Raw genomic sequence first — 9,064 nt, forward strand, 5'->3', positions numbered from 1 at the left:
GCCCTAAGTGAGTGGCTGCAAACTCCAATAGCTGGGACCGGTCGCAGCTGCTCTTCAAATGCAAAGATGATGGATCAGGGACTGGCTGGCCATCTCAGACACAGACCACTTCCCTAATGGGACAAAAAAGTGAGTTTTAGTAACAAAAGTCTTGTAGATCAGCTCCTACGCAGGGAATCTGATATCCTGCCTCTGATCAGCTGCATAATTTTGGGAAAGCTCCTTCCTCTCTCTATGCCTGTTACTGTGGCAGCGTCTTCCAAATACTCTTGGGTGCAAATAGCAAATGGAGGCTTTTGTAGCAACGATGACCTTGTTGCATTGCAGCAATGGTCAGAAGCATAGAAATGTGCTGTGAAATAGATACAGGTTTACCAGTATGAACATCTACAGATACTAGCAGATACTGTTAAATCTCTTTGCTTTGGAGTCTGTTTATGTAATAATACTACAATACAGCTGGTTGTTTTTAAGTGCAGATTTTAAAAAGGCTGCAAGGTATTCACATGGATCAGCAAGGTTCAAGGTGGTTGTCGTATAGAAGTTGAACACAAGTTGTAAACGATTCAGATGATGAAAAAACAGATTCCTGTGCGTGTTATGCATTTCACATTTTTGAGGGATCCTCCTCTTTTAAGTGTCAGTGTTTTTCATTGGACAATTCAGTGCGATTCGCCACCTAACCCAGTAACATCTATCCCAGAGAACTTGGCCTTTGGGGCTCAGTACTAGCAAGTGCTATGCTGGAAGGTGAGGAATGTGATCTGACATTTCTAGAAAGCTAAGGTTTTACCTTATGTGTTAGTTTTTAAGGGCTGTATATAAGGGTTTTGTCTCTTGCTTAGTCCCTGCCTTGCTTTGTCTATTTGGAAACACAGATGAGAATATGAAGGCAAAAGTAAGATTGTTTGGAATGATTTAGCTCTCTCCCTATACTATGTTTCCTGTGTCTCTAACATTTAGTTTGGGTTTTTATTTTAAGTAGTTGGTGCTCAAGAATGGCATTTATAGTACTGTGCAGCAAAATATTACTGTGACTTGGCTTAGTAGTAATTGTGGAACCGATGCAATGTCTCAGTACCTCCTAACTGGAGTATTTTCGGTATATTTGTGCAATATTTGCTTGCAAGTTCTTGCAGGATTTTCTTAAGAGCATTTCTAATTCCCATGAAGTGTAGCAACTTAAGAAAGAAGTTGAATAAACCAGCAGAAGTGTTGAAAGACACAAAAACAAAGGAGTTTTTCATGTCAGTTTTTGCAAGCTTCAAACCTTTAGACCTTTAGCCACAACTAACTCAATTGCTTTTGAACACAGTCTGAAATTAAAATGCAGTGTGTGATCTGAGCCCAAACTAAATGCTGTGGAAAGGCAACATCCGTCTTCCTTGTCAACTCCAGGTAGCAGAAAGCACAAATGAAAGGTAATGCTCTGTCGCTTGACCGATGGGCTCTGTGAAAGCCTGAGCGATGGAGCTGTCCACCTTCCAGCTTCATTGCAAGCAGGAAGGGGCTTGTTAAATCCCTGGAGCAGGAGGATTTAATGGACTTTAGCAGCAGCTTTGTGGCCCGCAAATGACCACTGCGGGTTTTAACCCCAGAGCTGAAAAAGCAAATATTTGATGCTCGCAAGCAGAGGCTCTGTCTTTATCTCCTCAACATGTATGTGTTTCTAGCATTGGATGTTTCAAAGACCTTAATTCTTAATAGAAGCGCCCCTCCCTGCTGTAAGTTTTCGTGCTTTGGCGCTGTTTTTGCCCGAGAGCGGGTGAGCGGTGTGCCCAGCGGATCGGTGTTTTAGGGTTTTACTCCATATTTGAGCGTTTTTTTTTTATTTATTTTCCCGCGCTCGGGGCGGGCGGCCCTCAGGGGGCGCCGTTGGCGAGCGGCGGCCGTTGGGCCCGGCTCGCAGGGCGGGGCCCGTCACCACGGCAACCGCTGTGGCGTCAGGAAGTCTGTGTTGCGCCTGCGTCGCTCGGCTCGGACGCGCCTGCGCGCACCGCCCGAGCAGCGGCAAGCGCGGGCCGTTGGCGCGCGGTGCATGCGCTTCGCTGCGGTCCTTCCCGGTGTTGTGGCGGGGTGCGAGGAGCGGAGGGAGCCGCGGCTGCGGCGGAGAGGTCAGCGGCGGGCCGGGGGCGGCGAGGACCGGGCGGGAGCGGCGGCACCGGCGCCCCCCGATCCCCTCCGCGGGCCGCGGCTCTGTGCTTAATTCTCAGTTGTATTTTCCATTTTGAAACACCCGCTGCATAGATTCCTGATTTGTATGTTACTGTGTTTGCATACAAGCCATGAAAATTTGCACTGAGCAACCGTTACTTTTTATTTTTATGATTACTTCCCCTTTATCCTTCCATAGGAGGTATAATGTGAAGTTTTTCTGTTTTCAATAAGATGCTCTGTAAAATAGGAGGTTAGTTTCTATAACACTTAAAAAACAGGGGCAGTTTTTGTCATGTAAGTACCGATTTAAAATTAATTTCTGCAACGTGATAAAAATTTTACTAGATATAAAATGTTTTGCCTTATGTACGAGGTACTAGTGAGGGGGGTTGCTTTAAAGGAAACATGAACATGATGCACTGATGGGTTATGAGGGAACATAAGTGGGTAGTGTCTGGTAGACAATGATGCTGGTCATTGCTAAGGTTGCTTCTTAAAATCTGTTTTTTTTTTTAGCCGTTATTTTTTGCTTGTTAATTTGTCATTGCTTGTATTTCCCTATCTGTTTCAGTTACCCTTGTCTGGCATAGGAAGACTGACAGAGACTAGAGCAGAAAGGTTAGTACCTGATTTGGAATTTGTCTTCTACACTTATATTTGTGCTCTGCTCACTGAGTAACTCCTGTTCTCTCTCCTCAGTATTATATATTATATTGGCACTTCCACAAAGCCAGAGAACCTGCACTGTGCAGCTCTTGCATTATGTCTCAGTAGGAGAGAGTGTGCCATAGAGTTGTGGTTCTGGGTTCAAGCAAGTTATTAGGAAACAAGATGGAAAAAGAAAGGGCAGACTATTCATGGTATCATGAGTCCCAACTTTCTGCTCAAAATAGGGTCAGCTCTCGAATTGCGTTGTGTTGTTCAGGACTTTATCTAGCCTGATCTATTCTGACTTCCAAAGAGCTGCGTTGGGGGGGTTTGTTGTTTGTTTGTTTGTTTTCTGCAGGAGCAGTGCTGTTCACTGCTGGGAGCAGTGCTGGGCTGAGCAGATCCTGAGTAATATTTGAATTCACACACATATTTAAGTACACAGGTACTTGTGGAAGTGGCTAAACTTAGCACCATTAGAGCATGTGCTGTCACCTTCTCCCACCCTCTGAAGCTTGGAACTTGAGCAAAAAGAGGAATTAGTAAAAATACACTAAAATCTAACCCTTTCCTCCCAATTTCTAGGTTCCATCTTCAAGAACCGTCTAGGTTCTTGCTGCTCTGTGCTATTTTGATTATATACATCAAAAGGTTCAGTTGGGCTATAGACCGAACATCTAAGTGGATAGGTAAGTGCTGCTGTTTATTTTATTTGACCAGCTCGTGTGATTTGTAGAGTCCTAAAATCTTACAAAATTAATCAAATTCTATATTGAAATAAATAATTTTGCAAGACCGTTACTTGACAAGCTCTACAAGATGGTGCCAAAGGGGCTTTAAGGTACATCAATAACAGCATGATCAGATGTATTTAGAGGATCCTGGTCTGTGCCTACGCCTCACTACACGTCTGTAGATGGAGGAGTAAGATAGATTAATCCTTAGGTTTGCATTGCTTATACATCTCACGTGATCTGCCTGGGGCATTCAGTATTAATTGCAAACAAAAGTTTAACATCAGGAAGTCACCGTAAATAATATGACATGTGTACGCATATGTCTGTGAGAGTTATTTAAAGCCATGGAGGATGTGAGATTCTCTGTGTGCCTCCTCCTACTTAGGAAAAAAAAAAAAGGTCAATTTGTAGTGATAACTACTCCAAGATTCTGTCGGAAAAAAATAAATTTATGAACTGGTTACAGAAAATGTCAATTTCTCTCTCAGGAAATGATCCAAGACTTACAGCAAAGTCCTCTGCAGGTTTGGGAGGTTGAATTTAAAATAGATAAATCCATTAACATCTGTAATTGCTTATAGGAAAGGCTGACCTGTGAAAATGTGTAACCAGCATTCCTTAGCCTTGCATGGCTGCAGCCAAGCCATTTGAGAAAACAATCCTGCTTGTGTTCTTCCTGCATTTTGAGTCTTTTGGTGCCCAGAGCTTTATTGGAGAAACTGAACCACAGCTGCTGCCATTCCAAATGAAACACTCTGTTTAAGTTTTGAAAGAAATGGATTTGGGAGTCAATATAAAAGCTCCATTAAAATAGCCAGAACCGTAGTGAACATAGGGCTAGGAAGAAGAGGACAATCAAAATGTCTAAGAATAGAAATCTAGTTCTAGTGTTGCTCAGGGATTGATGGCATTTCCATATGGATGTTGTTGTACCTGTCGCTGTTCCAAGAAATCACTAGCTAGCACTGTTATTCTTACTGTAGAGAAAGATTAAGAAACTTAGTTAAATCAGTTTTTTTTTAATTAGTTTAAGAAGCTAATTTAAACCAGCTAAGAAAGAGACAATACTTTTATCTGGTGTATGTGACAACAGTTTATGAGACATGGTCAGTGTCTACTGAGTAGCCAAAGGAGGAGGTAAGAACACAGAGGTGAAAGAAGGGTGGGCACATTTGTTAGATGTGCTCTCTCATCTGTCCGAGAAACTCTTCTGCAAGGCCAAGCACTGCTAAGCCTTACTCTGCTAGCTGCTTTTCAGCATGGGGACAGGCTCTCTTCTTTAAATATGCTGTGTCACAAAATGAAATTTTGCACTCCGAGTGACAGTCTTTCCTCCCCACCTTGTGGGAGTGAATACATTCATTTTTGCTGTGTTATGTAAATGTAGATATGGATGCATATACAAGTGGGACATCTCAAATTCTGAGCTCCAGGCAGGATTCTGACCTCAAAGGAGAGGTCAGCATGCTTTTGAATGTGGCCTGTGTCCGTCTGTGCTGAAAGTACAGTATTAGTGTTTGGGGTCAATATGTGCTATTATACTTATGTGCTGCAATATTTTATATGAGAATCTCTTCTCCTTCAAAGAAGAGTCTTCAAAGAATGTCCTCTTTCAAATTGGTACCAGAGGCCTGTTTCACACTGCATCTGCGTATACCATCTTACATATCCACCTTTTAGAGGTTTTTCCATTAAAGGGCTTCAGTAAATCTTTCTGAAGCCCTCTAGCGTACCATGAAGATCCTACACATGCTTTGGGCAGATTGAAATGCTTCACTTATATTCCAAAATCCTCTGAACAAGAAAGTCATCACTGTGCTGAGTGAAAATAAGCAGGGTCCTTGGAGAATGTGCTGCACTAAATGCTATAATATATTCTGCGCAGATGAATTAATCACAGAGGAAAGTCCACCGTTGGAACAGTGGAGAAGTGCTGGCGTCTGAAGAATGAAGGCGGCGAGCCGGAGAAGACGCAGCCCTGACTGTTCCTGAGATCTTTCCCTGTAGCGCTGCTAGGCAGCATTACTGCAGCCTGCAGCACCATGGATGAAGAGGACAATGAATTTAAAGTAGTGTGGGCAAAAATTGTCGGTAGGGCAAAGAAGAAAGCTGAGGATACTGAGGAGAAAGCTGAGGATACTGAGGCAACAAAGAAGGTTCAGAAATGGACAAAGACCACTACAACAGGCAGATCTGTTCCTGGGAGCCAAATCGATCAGTGCTTTCCAGTAGTGAAGGGGAAAGATTTGCCACAAAATTTGGGTTCTAAGGTGCCGACAGGGATGCGTGAAGAAGACGACGATGCTGTGGCCTGCAGTAGTGGTGGGACGTCACAAGAAGACAGGAGAAGCGCTTTCCCTGACAGCCAGCTGCGCACAGTGACCAGTTACTCTACCAAGAGGAATCTGACAGGTGCGTGCACTGAAATCTTTCAGACAGAAAATAGGCTAGTACTGAAAAGACTCAGTTCAGTAGAGCTCTTTAGAAGTCTGGAGGAGGTATGCAGTTCTTCAGTAAGGTGAAACCTAAGTGCTGAGTGATATATGAGGGAGTCATTACCTTTTTTTTTGCGACTTCAGAATGTAAATCATCCCTCAAATCATCAAGAAGCATGTTTAGATTATATCAAAGTGTTTTTTCACAGTGTGTTATTGTATTGAATGTTGAATTATGTTGCCATTGACTGTCACCAAGGCCAAAAAAATAAATTAAGAAAGGTTCTGGGTTAATTCATGAAGGATTGGTCTTTCAGTGATGACTAAATATGATGACCAGAAGGCAGTCACCAGTGCATGAAATCCTTAAACTGACAGCTAAGGTCAACCAGGAGAAGGATTATTTTGTACTTGTTCTGCCTGATACCCTTTCGTAATTATCTACTACTGACTGCACTCAGAAACTGGGCTGGTGAGATCTTTGGTCTGATCTCACAGGTTGCCTCAAAGCAGAGCGGAGATACACTGAGCTGTTAGCCTGCTGCTCGTTACCACCCCTCCTTAGGAACACCTGTTGCTTGGTTCTGAGCCTGAAAGTCCGAAGCATGGATAGGGCTTGAAGATCAGAGTAGAAACATGTTCATTCTTTTTGACTATCTCAGGTTGCTGTTTTGGGAAGCTTCCCAAGAGCTCCCTGGGCAGCTCAGTTACCTGTTTAATTCTGACTGGGAAACTGTGCTTTGTCCCCTTCAGTGAATGCTCCGAGTGACTGTTCCCAGACTACACTATCCTTCCGTCCTTCACAACCAGAGACCTGCTCTTCAGACACCTTGAAGACACCACTGCTGCCTGGGTCGAAGGTGCGGGCAGCAAAGCTGGCGGTGGAGGGAATGCAGCACTTCAAGAGAGTGGCACCTGAGCAGCTAAAACATAGCCTGGGCGATAGCTTGCCAAAGGCTGCAGCTAGCAGGAATTCCTCTGATGAAAGCGAGGAAGAGAACCCGGAAAAAGGTACGTTTCTGCTGTTATTTAGCTCCTGTGTGTGCATGGAGAGTGCTGAGGGCTGCTTAGGGTGATTGTATGAGCAGCAGTCTGGATTCCTGGGCTTTGTTCACAGCTGGACAGGTGGCTTTTGTGATGCTGAATAAATCGCTCCACATGTCTGAGAGCTTGCTTTCTCTATTGATAAATGTGTATTGATCTCTATACTTCTCTCCTAGATCTTTTGTGAGGCTGAAATTTGATTTTATGTTAAATTCTGGAGAGAGAATTTACTTTCTGGAAACAGGTTGAGATTCTAAGAGCATCAGTAAATCCAGTCGTTCTTCTCAGGGGCAATATTGTGTAGCTCATATAAATATGACCTTAGTTACTCCGTGTCTTCTGTAAATCTCTGAGCACTTACAAAATAGGATGTTCTATGCAGATGAATTGAATCCGTAGCAATTTGAATTCATAGCACTTTTTTTGGTGTTTTGGTGCTTTAAAAGTCAAGGCCCTGCTGGTTCTCTATGGACATGAGAATTTCCTGTGCTTAATATGTAATGTTTAAGACCCCATGTTCTCCCAGAAACTTCATCTAAAACATAACTCTCCTTTTGGTTCTGATACATAATGTGCGATGAACCAATTGCCACCTTCCACTCCTGGGGTAGTGCTCTCCTGTACTGTTTGTGCATTCCCTTGTGAGAAATGAGATGTGAAGATGCAACAGGAAGATTGCAGGGGTTTTTTAAGTTAATAAAATAATCATGACAAATGTAACAGTTTCATGCCTTTCATTACAAGATGTTTAACTCTATCATCTCTCCCTTCTGTGCCAGTTACCCACGATCTTCCATCCACAAAGGACGATGGTGCTTTGGCTTTTGCCCTTCAGCAGAAGATCAAGGAGGAAGTCCCGGAAAGCCTAGAGGAGAAGGGCTTGTTTTTTTGTCAGATCTGCCAGAAGGATCTTTCAGCCATGAACACAACACGACGGGGGCAGCACGTTAATAGGTGAAGCACTAGCATGAAAGGCCAGTGTGGCTTTCAGCAGCAGTGCCTTAGAGAAGATGTAATTGCAGACTAGGTAGCAAAGCTACCCATTAGTGTCCATTTTGAAATCTGCCCATTTCAACACCATTTATTCAATTAAATAATGATTTCCTAAGAACATTTGGTTATGTCAGCTGTTTGCAAATCTGAGCTATTCGCTGAAGGAAAGATGTGATACTGTTTTGCAAGATGAATAAATACATAGACTATGCACTATATACTTTTGTAAAACTATGCACTATATACCTTTGTAAATACTATATATATGCACTATAGACCTTTGCTTTCCACAGGTAATGAGAGTGGAAGGCTAAGGGAAGGATCCTTGTGTTTTCTTTTGTCAGAATGGTGTGGGCTTAAATTGATGCCAGCACTCTATAACAGTTTCCTTAGTGGTAAATATCAAATACTGTTAAAATATTACATACAGCTAGCTCTTTATAAATGAAAAGTCTGTGCTTCTCTGTAAAGAAAGTATTGTAAACAGCTTGCTTAAGTGGTTGGAGTTGCTCAATTACAGCATTTCAGGAGGCAAGGTTCAAAAAGAGCATTTTATTTTATTTTGTTTTGTTTTGTTTTGTTTCCATCATCCTCCAGGTGTCTGGATGAGATGGAGGCAGCAGAGATCTCCTCCTCCAGCAAACCAGCAATCCCTGATTGTCTCAGCTGTGGCAAACATTTCCAAACTTCCGAGAGCCAAACTACTCACTTGAAACGCTGTGCTGTGAAGATGGATGTTCCTCCTAAAATGCTGCTTCAGGCACTGCAGGTGTCTCAGTTTGGAGTTGCCTCTCCTAAGTATCCCAGGTAAGATTTTGGTGAAAATCTTGCTTTCCTTCAAAAGTGGTGGATGACTATGAGTCAGCAGACAGGAGCAAAATGGGAAGTAAATAATCTTACACTAATTTGTCAGAAATATTTATGCTCTGAGAAGTAATTACGTAATAAAGCTGAATAGCGTGGTTGAGCTTATTAAGCAGAACATGCTATATGAGCATACAGTCTCTTTGGAGTATCTGTGTTTCCAAGGCCTCAGCTTTTCGGCTCGTT

The sequence above is a fragment of the Tinamus guttatus genome, unplaced genomic scaffold (genome assembly GCF_059628265.1).
Source record: "Tinamus guttatus ecotype Peru unplaced genomic scaffold, ASM5962826v1 Tinamus_guttatus_pri_ptg000106l, whole genome shotgun sequence".
NCBI classification, from domain to species: Eukaryota; Metazoa; Chordata; class Aves; order Tinamiformes; family Tinamidae; genus Tinamus; species Tinamus guttatus.